The sequence below is a fragment of the Trachurus trachurus genome, assembly GCF_905171665.1.
Source record: "Trachurus trachurus genome assembly, chromosome: 11".
In the NCBI taxonomy this organism is placed as follows: Eukaryota; Metazoa; Chordata; class Actinopteri; order Carangiformes; family Carangidae; genus Trachurus; species Trachurus trachurus.
Window position 1 is genome coordinate 14,405,818 of NC_139904.1, and position 9,203 is coordinate 14,415,020.

Sequence of the window (9,203 nt, forward strand, 5' to 3'; positions counted from 1 at the left end):
GAGGGATTTCGTTTGGTCAATTTCACTGAACTTATTTTGCCTCTGGCGTGTGGGTGGATGTGGACGGTTGGGCGTGTGCGCGTGTGTGTTTGTTCAAGTCCGTATTCCAGGCAGCCATTCAGCACTGCAAGATGGGGTCCAAGCCACAAGGTGGAGATCCGACAGCGTTGTTAGCCCAAAACAGCCATTCCCCGCTGACCTCAGCACATGTGGCCTCCCAGAGGGTCACAACATCCTGCTCAGTGACCACAACACCCAGACAAAACTCTTTTATAATGTTTTCTTTATCTGCTTCACTTCAACAGGAAACACACAACACTCCAGTGTGCCCAGAGAGGCTTATTTAAACAGGATCTTTTTCAGTGTTACTTCATGTGCCTCCTTCACTGTTACTTTTAGCTTTCCCCTCTATGCAGGTTCCTCAGTGTTCCTCTTACCTTTGAACAATTTTTTCCCACCTCATTGCGCAAACACAGATAAACAAGCACCAGGCAAACATCCTGAGTGGTATTATACTCCATAGCAGGTGCTTGGCGTTCCTGTAAACTGCTTTGGTCGAGTGGAAAGGCAAACAGAGAAACCTGATGACAAATCTCTGGACAGACGCCTCGAGATAACACCGATGGCAAACAATCAGTGCATGCAACCCATTACAAAGGCACTCAGAGATGTCTGTCTCTTCCTCTGGGCCTCTATAAGAAAAAGGTGGTGACAAAAACTGTAGCGTCTCCACACAAAGATGATATGCATATAGCGCTTGCACATTTCTTATGAGCCTTCTCCTTTGCAGTGAATGCCAACTGGAGGTGTGCCACTAAAGGAGAAGGTGCACACAAGAATACTGAATCATCACTCAATACTTAGCTGTGGCGTGGCAAGTACTGCAAAGTTAGAAAGATGCTGAATCGCTGTTGGAAACTGAATTTATGACATGAGAGTTCAAAGAAGGTTCAGCTGATAGGTTTGGAATTCATTGTCTTTGGATAGTAGATTGATCCGGTTTGATTTCAAACACCTGAAAGAATGAATGTTAAAGAAGTTGTGTAATTCCCATATGAGATTTTGCATTTTCAGTCCATGTTCTTAAAACCTAAATTTAAACATGGTAGCATGTTACACGAGGGATACCTCTTTACTGCAGGCGCAGCTCAGAGCTGTATGTGAGAGATGTAAAGACGTTCAGTTCTAGCGCAGGTTTCTTCATTTTATTTAGGCTATTGCAGACTGTATTTATTTTAGATATGTTTTGAAAGACAAAGCAGCTGCAAAAACTCAAAAATAATGCATACAGAGCTGTAAACCCTGGGTGACAAAAGAATTAAAACAAGTACTCAATAAGAAAAAGAGGATTTTCTTCACTGGCTCGGAGGAGGAAAAGAAGGAGGTCTGTCGAAAGGTCAAGCGTGCCATTAAAAAGGCCAAGCTGGATTACAAAAACAAAGTGGAGGTCTCCTTTACCCAGGGGAATCTTCGCTCCGCCTGGCAGGGCCTGAAGAACATGGCAGCGGTGAACTGCACAACATCCAGTCACAAACCCATCCAGGCTGATGGCTACAATACAACATCTCTACCCAACGACCTCAACTCATTCTTCTCAAGATTCAAAATGGACAATAGCACAGAGTTTAAGACCATCATCTCCTCACATACACCCATGCCCACTGGCATGGGATTTCAGCTACGGCTGGACAAGTTGGATTGGTAATTTTTCAATAAGCCATCATCTTTAGGCCATCCTTGTCAGGAGTCAGAAGAGGAAGAAGTGTCTTTGTATCAAGCCTGTAGTACATTCGAACTGCAAGCATCAATACATCTGGAAAGCAGCTGATTTATAAATACAGTATAGCTTGCACTCCTTTAGGTGCTTGGAGCACTTATCTGAACACATCCACTCTTTACTCAGGAGAGAGGGTTTAGGCACTGATTTGCTGCTGATGCTCTTGGTCCACTGGCTGTTAAATCAAGCAAACCGCTGGATTACTGCACATGCAGCCAAACAGCCACCCTGTGCCGCTTGTTTTTGTAAACCACCTTCAATCAACATTTTGTTACGGGATAAAATGCACAAATACAGCTCATGCCAAAGGAAAAAAACAAAACAAAAAATACACAACAACAAAAAAAACATCTTCAAACACGGCTCTTGATTCCCACAAGCTCAGGCATGTGTATTTGCAGCAGAGAGAAATGTAATACAACTCGCAAATTGCTTATGAGAATAGTGGCACAAAACAATCAGGTAATTTTAAATCAGTGCCTTCTCAAGTTACATTGCACATGATTAAGGTGCCTACACAACTGGAATATGAAATGTTTTTTTGAGACTGTGGACACCCCCCCTCCTCCTCACTTACAGCGCTTCATTTGGATGTCAATCTGTCAGGTGAAGGTGCCTCAGGATGTGTCTCTCGAGAAACCGCTTGTACCGCATCTCTCTCAGTATCACAGTAACACTGCACAAGATTTTACAGTTGGTGGTAGCTTTCAAGTGTCTTCTAGGGATTTCAGCCGAATGCACATTCATCAGAAAAGGATGGGGTGCGTGGGGGCAGAGAGTGAAAGGTGAAGTTAGAAAGAGAGGCCAAGGAAAACAAAGTGAGAAAGATGCATCTCTTGTTTTCAAGGAGCCAAGAAGAGCAAAGATCAGGTCAAGCTTCAACCCTTGTACCGTACAGTGTTTCCTGTGTTGGGAATAACTGGCCATGTCAGGACTTGCACATCTTTGGAGTCCTACAGACTTGATTAAATCAAAAATGGAGGGGTTTCACATATTTTGTGGAAGAGAGTTAGAAGAGAAAACCCAGAACACTTATAGCTTGCCTGTACTCGCCTGTACTAGCAGCTAAAAACTAAAATGTTATTGGTGACCTTTAGCTAAATTGTGTCAGGAGGGAATTAGGTAATGCAGTACCTTCATGGGGCAACAAAGTCTGCACTAGAACAAGGTCGGGTCACAAAACACAGAACTGGCACAAGAGACACAATGATTGATCGTGACCTCCAACCCAAACCACCACCACCATTTCCTCAACATGACTCAGTGACTAGTTTTTAATCAAACAGTGAAAGCTCCACAACCTTTTTGAGTGTTCATTATGTCTCATCTCCGAGGGGAGCGATGAGTGACCTGTATGATATCTGGTTGGAGGACTTGTTGTGTCGAATGTGTTAGCTTATCTGAATAAGCAAACATGGGGTAACGGCTATCTTGGCTGTGTCTAGCAGTTACAAGGCCTATACAGCCACATAAAAGGTAATGATTAAAAAATGACATTAGCCAGCTCATCTCCACTGTTTTCAGTCTTTCTACTATGCTAAGTCATCTGGCTGCTTGCTAACTTTATAGAACATGAATGAGTGTATTTCTTGAAATGTCACACTATTTCCTTCACATCATCAAAGTATCTATCTCACATTAATCTCACAACTCAAACTCAAAAGTAGAACATGACTTAATATACTGTAGCATGCATGCAACACATCTGAGTTGTTTCAAGCCCACAGTCATGTGCAGGAATCCAGGCCGTGGGCAGTAAATGTATTTAGTATTGAACACAACTTTGTGCCTCTAAGTTCATTGCACACACTTGTGAATCTGACTCACCATGGCATGCATGTGGGTTTCTGTTTATGCTCATACAAAGACACAAAACAGCATACAGATACAGGCACACACACAATAACACACACATACACCCCCCACACAATGATTTGGCACAGTTTTCCTGGTGCCATTGGTAAACCTAAGGAAGTTGCAATGGCCAGCCAACAACAGCCTCTCTCTTGTCTTCCTCCACCGCTGTGAACAGACTTTGTCTCCCAGCATTAGTCAGACGCTGTGGAGGAAGGGAAAGTTTATCTTAAAAACTCCAAAGGTTACAACCTTTGGTATCACAACACTTTTGGGACTATTGTTCTCTGGCAGAACATCAATAGGTGTCCAAAACGTTGCCAAATTTTGTTTCAGAAAAAGAATACATTGAGGAGGAGGAGGAGGAGGAGGAGGAGGAGGAAGAAGAGGGGGCAAACACGAGCAACTGCTGCAGCGTGTGACTCTCATCTCTGTGTGACAGTCAACATCCTGTTTTTTTTATGTGCCTGATGCGTAGAGATGAATCATACTGTACTTTGTAACCACAGTCTATAGAACATAATAATCAGCCTCACAGAACACAAACTCTTGCAGCTGATTATGTCGGCAGTCTGTGGAGCTGTTTGAAAAATGTAAAACAATCCCAACAGTTCTATTAAATGGAATAAACTGAAAACAGGCGCTCATGCTAAATTTAAAAGATCACAAAGCAGTAAAAAAAAGAGGCAAGGAAACAAACAGAAAACAAAAACGCAGGCAAGAGAAAGAGAGAGAAAAACCCCACCTCTTCCTTCCTCTACAGATATTGTTTATAAAACAAACTCTTTCCTTTGTGCATAATGTCAAACATCAACTAGATTCTGTGTTTTTTTACCACAAGATTAGATGCATCCAAAGTATTTCACTGCTTCAAGGGGGATTCATACTGTGATCTGTGATCTGTGCAGTGTAGGGTTAAAGCAGCTTGAGGCCTGTCCTGCCATTGCTCCACGGCCTGTAACTAATTCTGTTGTGGAAGCAGATGATAAAGATGATGGTCATGTCATTTACCAAGCCTCAATTACAGGGAGAAGTCTATTTAAGCAGAGAGGAATGATTCAGTTGACCTGTCCCCAATAAAAATGTTTCAGTGTGGGTTCACATTGTGGTTAAGGATACAGTTACACACAAATACAATCAAAGTGTCTTGAATTTCATGCATTTTAAACAGGAAACATGTGCTGGATGTGATCTCTGAATCAATAAAAGTCATGAGGAATATCATACAGGCCTGTTCAACTGGTGGAGACCTTAACACAGCTATAGTTTATACAGTACAATACTTTAATCAAAATACTTAAAAATGAATGCTAATGATGCTCCTTGTGCACTGTCATGCCAGCCTTTTAAGTATATAATACTGCATGTCACTTCAGAGGTGTACAAAGTACTAAGTTAGTAGTAGAAATACCATAACTGAAAATGACTTTGGTAAAAGTTAAAGTCACCCATAAGAAAATTACTTGAGTAAAAGTTTTTTAAAGTAGCTCACATTAAATGTACTTAAGTATCAAAAGTATCTTGTGAAAAAAAATATTCAAGTATCAAAAGTACAAGTACAAAGTATTTAGCATAAAAAAAGCAAAACAACCACTTGTTCTTTTTATTTCACTTTCAGGTGAGTGGTGGCATGATAAAACAAAAAAACACCTGAGCAAACATGTAGAGTGAGTGAATCAAGTGTGTGTGTGCCTGCCTGTCTGTGTGTAGCGTATGACCATTTAGTGGCCCGGGCGTTTTGCATTGACTAAGCACACATGCATGCCAGTGGTGCGCGGTAAACTGTTGTGTTTCACAGCTTGTTGTCTGGAAAAGAGGATCCAAAGTCCAAACTGGTGACAGGATTTAATTATGGAAGTTTTGTTTTTTCTTTTTTGGTCTTGACATGATGGCTGAATTAGCTGCTTTGGAGTCAGTGTCTTGTGCTCACTGACTCACCGTCATGGCTGGAACACTTGAATATATAACAGATATTGTCAATGTTATAAATAACACTGGTGCTTTTCCAAGATAAGTGAAAGGTTCTTTTTCAGCTTGTCTGCAGGAGTAGCTTTATAAATGTGCATGTGGCTATAAGATCATCTTTATTCATGGAACGACAAAATCAATACTTTTGATTTTTTTAACTGAGGTTTTTTTCTCCTCGTCTGCTGCCTTCTACTTGGTAAATGTAAGAGCCTCTAATATCAAGCTTTGGGACAGAAAATGGGAGTGGTTCCCTGAAGGTTATAATACTCACACAGCATCTACTGATTTACAGTGGGCTCATTGATGGACGCAGCCTGAGCTTAGAGACGGAGGGGATGGGCGTATGTAAAGAAAACCCCAATTTTTAATGACATGCAAAAGGCCGCACTCCAAATATGTTCAGCTCAGCGAGCCCAGTGATCATGGTTTCCCAAGAAACCCACTTCTAATAAACATTCAACATCAGAGTGTTTGAAGGGCAAGTCCTCCCTGGTCTCAGCAGCCGCATTCGTATTTACAAACATCTGCAGATTCCCCCTGATGAGACCAAAGATTCCTCTGTGTACTTCCCATGGGAAAGGCTGTGCGGAGATCGAGATGAAACAACATTCCAGGCAAATAAGGTTTCCACAATAAAAATGTTAACACACAGTATATTAATGTCACAGCACAGCCCTCCCTACCCAGAGGGCGCAGTTTGAGGATGGCACACAAGAAACAAACACTTAATTAGTGGTTATTAAGATAGAACTTACAAAATATCACAGGCAAAGTTAAACTCATTTTTTACTGACATTTATACTTTCATGTTTGACCAGTAAAGGTCTCCTAGCCTCTGAAAATTGAATTATATAATAAGGTCTTTAACGTTAATTGACATTTTCAGTGGATACCTCTGTTCTCGTCATCTGATATTCTCTATCATAGATTTAAGGGAAGTCCAGTGATCCAACATCTGAGACGCTGCTGCAGTAGATTTTACAGCCCATAAAACAGAATTTTTAAAGGTTGATTGATTAAATATCATCAGAAATGATTGACTCTCTTTTAAAAATCCACAGAAGTCATCCTGTAATGGCCGAGGCGCAGACTAGAGTTTTACTGAGCAAAGGCATCTGAGTCCGCCTGACTCTTCTCTACCTTTATCTGTCACTCCACCACATACTGTCCAATGAGCCCAAACACCTTCAACATAACCCATTCACCTGGTAAAGATCAAGTGAATTGCAAATGAAGCGCTCTCGGCTAACCGTGTCGGCATCATGCAGCTATCTTTGATCTCAGGCAAACAGATGTACAGTACGAGTTATTAGCTGAAAATGTGTGCTGTATATTCGGGGCAACTTAACTCCCCCCTTCCTGCCCACATAACGCTCCCTTTGACTGCAGAGCAGAGCAGAGCAGAGCAGAGCAGAGCAGAGCAGAGCACCATGGCTGGGGCCAGTGGGTACATGCTGGGCGTGCCAACACGGGAAGCAGCACTCATCCTGTGCCACCTTATGCTCTTGTTGCAGGCAGGAAATACCACCATGACCCAACACTGATAAGGACAAGAAGCTGAACCAGGGCCACGTGGTAAACAACGCCAGACAATAGAGCAACCATGTACTACAGCATATGTGTAATGTGTGAGCGACAGAGAAAGTGAAGGAAAGATTGATGGAGATAGGAAAATAAAGAGAAAGAAGAAGATTGTTTGTGTAGGTGTATATGATATGAGGTTGTAGTCATCTTTTTCTAGGACTTTTAAAATAATAATTTTACATAAAAAAAACACATATTTATTACTGATACAGATGAAAAAGTTGTTTCCACCTCATGCCTGTTCAGTAATTTGAAGATACAACGAGAAACAGAAAGTGATTAGCGTAGCTTAGCACAAAGACTAGAAACAGGTGGAAACAGTTAGCCTGGAGCTGTCTAGAGACCATTCCTTCCTCAGCACTAATACTTATTTCAAATGAAATATTTGAAGTAGTATTAAAAAAAAACATTAGATATAGCAATTTAACACATGTTATGTTGTAATTAAGCTTCACAGTAGATATATTTGTTGATAATTAAAAATAAATATGCTTAAACCTTGATAAACATGTTATTGTTTTCTAAATATGATGCATCTAAACACTTTTGATACTTTTGAATGTGGTTCAGATATGTTTAATATCACTAACATCAACTTGGCTGATAGCCAACATGTTCATTCTCTGGGCCCAGTGAGAAATGTTATTTTAAGATGCAGTGGAAATGCATTGCTGTGACGTCAGTCATCCAAATGGATTTAATTTAACGCCTCGTTCCAAAAGCCTCTCTTCGGCCGGAGCAGTCATTTTCCCTTGCCAGTTTATAAATTTACCGTGACTGTGAACATGCATTTATTTTCAGCCACTCCATGGAAATTGAGGCGCAGCTCGGCTCCTGTGGATGACTTTGATCATGGAGAACCTGCTCGCAGTTTCTTCCTTTTAAACAAACTGTGCTTGACACAGAGTGAGATTGAATCTCTGTATGCACCCTCATAGCCTGTGCATCAACACAGCATGCAAATGACAAGAAAATTACACCCCTCCTCTAATAGAGCCATTGTAGGCTTTATTCAGTACATCCACTGTATTGCTGTAGCATATAGTGCAGCTAATGAGGCCCAGAACAAGCTGCTGATGGAATATCATAAAATATTCTCCAGTGAACACAGACTGCATAGATTTACAGATGTCAAGGCTGAATACTGATGTCTGTGCCTGTTGAATACACTGTTTCCAGATAAAATGATTTTTCCATTTGGAGAAAGGCATCAATTTCACATTTACTCATCAGATTTAATGAAGTTCACTCCGGCTTTTGGAACCGCCTGCCTCCTTTCCTTTGCCAGATCCCGGTGTGCTTATCCAAACAGGGTGACTGCCAGCTTTCTTGCTGCAAGGAATTTTCTTACAGAGCACTCCCACCACCTCTTCTGACACTGGGATGATTTAGATATGTCAGGAAATCAGGCTTTAGTGCTCAGCTCTGCTCTGTTGCAACTGTGCAACACTAGAGTCTTTATTTATTTATAGTTACATATTTTTGGTGGAATTTCATCATGAGGTTCAATCTTAAATATGATGTTATGAAGTTAACATGCTGTTAAAGCCAAAAGCAACACCGAGCAACACTTAGTCGATATCAAGTGTTTATATTAGTGTAGTGATTTAGAGGGGCAGAAGCAGCTCAAAACCAAAGCAGTGACTGACTGAATACATTTAGAAATCAAAATAGATCTGGACTTACCTGGGCCTGATTTCCACACAATGCACACACTTGTCAAGCTTTAAAATCCCATGTTTTCCTTAAGGTTCGCATCTGTTTGTCACAGTGAATGGGGGATGCAGAGAAGAGAAAAGAGAGTGTTTACCACATTGTAAAAAAAATGGGTCTTACAACATAATCAGCTGCTGCATGCACAATACCAACACTGTCAGTGGTGTGTTGGCCTTTGTTGACACAGATAACACACAGAGCCAGTCTTTTCTTTGTTAAAGCTGGTCTCTCAAGCTGTTTCTGCAAAGATTGAAATGTTTCAGATGGGTGTTGAAATTTCTCTTTAAGGACGGGGAAGGGTATT

At 41.1% G+C, this 9,203-nt stretch overlaps 1 protein-coding gene across 1 annotated transcript in view; it reads right to left on the reverse strand.

Annotated features, from left to right (window-relative positions):
* The window catches only part of LOC310993654 (TGF-beta receptor type-2-like), a 28,289-nt gene extending 19,337 nt beyond the window's left edge, over nucleotides 1-8,952 (reverse strand). Inside the window, exon 1 of the mRNA XM_083982070.1 lies at nucleotides 8,870-8,952. The gene's annotated coding sequence lies outside the window, so the exon portion shown is untranslated. The remainder of the gene's footprint in view (nucleotides 1-8,869) is intronic.
* Between the last annotated feature and the right edge of the window lie 251 nt (nucleotides 8,953-9,203).